Below are 5156 nucleotides of genomic sequence, written 5' to 3'. Positions count from 1 at the left end.
GCTGGGTTCATTGCACAAACCCCTAGTAATTCATATGTACATATACACTGTTGCACAATCCCATATGGAAAAATGTAAACCCAAAAAAACACAAAAAAAAAGTGCACAAAGGATGAGGTCTATCGCAAGCCCTTCTCCGATAAGAGAGACCCCTCAACAAAGCTTACCCTTCGCCGCCGGACCAAAAGGTACCTGCCAGGTTCCAGGTTCGATGTCCCTTTTCACCGAAGCTACTATGGGACCACAAATGCTACCGGCATCCCCCTTGGCGTAGAGCCGATAACGGTCGGTACCTTGCCAATGCAGGAGTACCCGGGGTGTTTGCAGGAAGGTGCGGAAGCAAATGGCCACACAGACCTCCCCTAGACTGCCAGGAGGGACACCCAGAAGGGCTACTGCATCCTGACAAATCCTGTGGACACACAACACGCAAAAAGTGACACAGTGAGACAAAAAAGAAATAAATAAATGAATGTGTGCAGATATATTGCCCGGACTTCCGTCCGGATCAATAAAAAATGTCTCTGATCCTAGCCAGAAGGCCGGGAATCAAGAGGTGAGTGCCAAAAGGTGAAGAGATCATGGTGCCCGTGCTTCCACTCAGTGAGTCTATCCTCCCAGTGAGTTTCGGCACCTCTGGGACACCACTCCCCGAGGCACTAAAGTACCTCGGCTCTAAACCCTCTCAGCCTCATGGAGAGACCCAGAAGAAACAGGTCACATCTGGGCAACCGTCGAGCTGATTCCTCAGAACCAGGCCAGGAACGCCCAGGTAGAGCTGCCCCCTACCATGCAGCACCCATCCCAACCAGCTCCACACCGGCGTCACCTGCCACCGGCATAAAACTGATAAGACCGGATACTACACTTGATCTTAGCCAAAAGGCCGAGAAGCGATGCGTTTTGCCTAGCTTTTTCTAGGAGTGCCATAACTATCCAGCGCTTTAGCACCACACTCCTGCCAGATGCATCACTGGAAGTGCGCCTCACACATCAGAGGAGGTCGCACAGTAGCAGCATCATCTGTCGAACAAAAAATGCAGATCACATTGGCACGACAGTGGAGCATGCGCACTGAAACGCCCAACATCACCCAGCCATCTAGTGACAGGGAAAGTTGCCCGTATCACAAAGTAACAGTTATCTTGGCAAAGCCGATACCTTTGTGTCTCCGCCCTCTCATAGCTACACCCATGACTACAATGCGCTGCTTAGTTTAAAATTCCTGGGCCTATTTTCGGTCCTAGTCCAGCCCTGCTGTATTATACTGTACTTTCTATACTGTATTTCACAGTTTAGACTGTGCACAGCTAATTGAGAACTAGGAATGACAACACACTCATTAATATTATATACATTATTTCCCATAAGTGAGTCCACACCTCACATTAAATATACAGTATCTCCCATAAGTGAGCCACCCCTCAATTATATACAGTATCTCCCATACGTGAGTCCCCCCTCACATTATATATACAGTATCTCCCATAAGTGAGTCCACCCCTCACATTATATATACAGTATCTCCCATAAGTGAGTCCACCCCTCACATTATATATACAGTATCTCCCATAAGTGAGTCCATACCTAACATTATATATACATTATCCCCCATAAGTGAGTCCACCCCTCACATTATATACAGTATATCCCATAAGTGAGTCCACCCCTCACATTATATACAGTATCTCCCATAAGTGAGTCCACCCCTCACATTATATACATTATCCCCCATAAGTGAGTCCACCCCTCACATTATATAAAGTATCTCCCATAAGTGAGTCCACCCCTCACATTATATACAGTATATCCCATAAGTGAGTCTACCCCTCACATTATATACAGTATCTCCCATAACTGAGTCCACCCCTCAATTATATACAGTATCTCTCATAAGTGAGTCCACCCCTCACATTATACACAGTATCTCTCATAAGTGAGTCCACCCCTCACATTATATACAGTATCTCCCATAAGTGAGTCTACCCCTCACATTATATACAGTATCTCCCATAAGTGAGTCCACCCCTCACATTATATACAGTATTTGCCATAAGTGAGTCCATCCCTCACATTATATATACAGTATCTCTCATAAGTGAGTCCACCCCTCACATTATATACAGTATCTCTCATAAGTGAGTCCACCCCTCACATTATATACAGTATCTCCCATAAGTGAGTCCACCCCTCACATTATATACAGTATATCCCATAAGTGAGTCTACCCCTCACATTATATACAGTATCTCCCATAAGTGAGTCCACCCCTCACATTATATACAGTATTTGCCATAAGTGAGTCCACCCCTCACGTTATATACAGTATATCCCATAAGTGAGTCCACCCCTCACATTATATACAGTATCTCCCATAAGTGAGTCCACCCCTCATATTATATACAGTATCTCACATAAGTGAGTCCACCCCTCACATTATATATATACAGTATCTCCCATAAGTGAGTCTACCCCTCACATTATATACAGTATCTCCCATAAGTGAGTCCACCCCTCACATTATATACAGTATCTCCCATAAATCAATTTTTATACCATAAAAATGAATAAAAAGCGATCAAAAAGTCTGATCAAAACAAAAATGATATAGATAAAAACTTCAGATCACAGCGTAAAAAATTTGCCTTCATACCGCCCCATACATGGAAAAATAAAAAAGCTATAGGGGTCAGAAGATGACAATTTTAAACGTATACATTTTCCTGCATGTAGTTATGATTTTTTTCAAAAGTAATACAAAATCAAACCTATATAAGTAGGGTATCATTTTAATCGTATGGATCTACAGAATGAAGAAAAGATGTAATTTTTACCAAAAAAATTACTGCTTAGAAACGGAAGCCCCCAAAAGTTACAAAATGTTGTTTTTTCTTCCATTTTGTCGCACAATGATTTTCTTTCCTGTTTCACTGTAGATTTTTGGGTAAAATGACTGATGTCATTACAAAGTAAAATTGGTGGCCAAAAAATAAGCCATCATATAGATTTTTAGGTGCAAAATTGAAAGGGTGATGATTTTTAAAAAGGAAGAAAAAAACTAAAGTGCAAAAATGAAAAATCGCCAAAGAGGGGAAGGGTTAAAGAGGCCTGGTGAGTGGTAGGGTCCATGACAGAGTGAAAGTCACTATAAAGATGGCAGGAAATGTCCTACTACTGGGGACCTTTGTGAAGTAACATAGGCTAGGAAGAGACTTCTGTGAAAAGAAGAGGCACTGTAAAGAGACTGGTAGATGTTAAACAGAACGATGCATTACTGACATCATTCTGTTTTCTATGTCGCTGATATCCTCATGAATATGGAGGACACCAAGCACTGTACACTATTTCTTTCCATTATGTTCATGTGTCTTTGATATTCATGAGGACCTGCTCTCTTCACCCACCGGCACTGATATACTGTGTATAGACCGCTGTCAATCAGCATCCAGTGGGCAGAAAGAGCACCTAGACACGGCCCCCTTCTCCTGCATGTCAGGTGAACAGCTGCAAAGAACAATGCGAGCAATACATTGCAGTTAGGATTTATTCACACAATGTATCACTATGTAACACTATGGCCTAGATTTATCAAAGAATGTCTATGGTTGAGCTATTTTCCTACGTTTATTTGGGTGGTGGGTTTGACTAGCGCACATCTTATTTATCAAGAAGGTGCAGCAGGATGATGAATTTTGCGCAGCTCTGCTGTGGTGTTAAAATCTCTACCACATACACTTTTCCTAGATGCTTGTGAGGGAGGGAAGTAGACACTTTCCTGGGTCCTGAATTTGGCAGGTTAGGTGTTTTTACTTACTTTCACAGAGCTGCCGGGACATTTTTACTTGCATTTTAGACGCTACAATCAAATTTGATTGTGGTGTTTAAGGGGTTAAAGCTGGGCATTACTGTGATCGGTTATGTCTGGAATTAGAGATGGGTCCTGATAGCCCCCAGGACCACCCAGCTATGACATGCGCTCAGCCCCTGAGCATCTGTCATAGAAGGGGAGTGGGACGCTGTCGCCCACAAGAGGTTAAAGGTAGAAGTGATTCTCATGCCTACTGGTAGGTGGTGTAGCTTTGCACATAAAAAGTACCTTTGCGCACAATATAGCAACTTTTGACAAAAGTCGCAAATGATAAATACGTGACCCCTGCATGGTCAAAAAGTAAAAGTTCTACGGGTAGGCAAAAAGAGTGAAACTGTCTATATCAAAAGACGCATAAAAGTCTCTAAATATGCTGCTTGCGCCTGAACTGCGCCAAAACATAGACAAAAAAAAATGCTCTAAAAGCAATGATAAATCTCCCCCCATGAGCGTTATTTTGCTGCAGAAAATTTGGTGCAGCTGCACTATTCACACTACAGAATTTCCATGGCGGACATTCTGCTGGGAAAATTTCAGATCCCAGACTTGTTCATTCTTTCAGATTAATCTGTTTGGAAATGCATTGGAGTCTATGGAGATTGATCGGTCTTAACCCCGCTTGTTCTGCCAGCGCCTGCTGCCCACGTCTTCGCTTACAATTTCTCTGGGAAGAGATTCCGTAGTGTGAATGGGCCCTCAAGCATTTCTGTCACTAGTTTATGCTGTCATCAGATAGAATTCCCTTGAAACAGATTCTGAATTTATGAACAATAAAATTATCCCGTTAATGTTATATTTTGGAAATGCTTAAAGTGTAGCTCCCACCAAATAATATATAATATAATCTGTCCCTACCTATTAGTAATCTAGCCCTAACCCCCAACCTGGCTTTAAAAAAAATTAAATCGCTTTAATAGAGCAGATTTAGTGCTTCTAAATCTGCTCTATAAAGCAGGGCAGGAAGCAGCGCGTCCCAGCAAGCGCAACGTCACTGATGCCTTGCTGGGCGCTTGCTTCCGCCCTCAGATCGTCTATGCAGCGCTTCTGTCGGGAGCGCGCATAGATGATCTGCCAATAGCACGGCAGGCAGCTCCGGGGTCTCCTCCTCCCTGTTTACCTGTGCATGTGCTATCCAGGGAGGAGGAGTAGAGGAGCATCGCCGGCCTGCCGTGCACGATAATACTGCCGAGACCCGGGACCGATTACAATAATGGTAGCTATTCTAAATAACTTACCCATCCGGAGGATCAGCGCAGCAATGAGTGCGAGCGCTGCCTCCGGACAGGGT

At 43.4% G+C, this 5156-nt stretch overlaps 1 pseudogene; it reads right to left on the bottom strand.

Annotated features, from left to right (window-relative positions):
- Positions 1-773: 773 nt before the first annotated feature.
- LOC130274686 (U2 spliceosomal RNA) lies at positions 774-898 on the bottom strand (annotated as a pseudogene).
- Positions 899-5156: the final 4258 nt, after the last annotated feature.

This window comes from Hyla sarda, chromosome 5, assembly GCF_029499605.1.
Source record: "Hyla sarda isolate aHylSar1 chromosome 5, aHylSar1.hap1, whole genome shotgun sequence".
NCBI classification, from domain to species: Eukaryota; Metazoa; Chordata; class Amphibia; order Anura; family Hylidae; genus Hyla; species Hyla sarda.
This window is presented reverse-complemented; position numbering and strand designations above follow the sequence as displayed.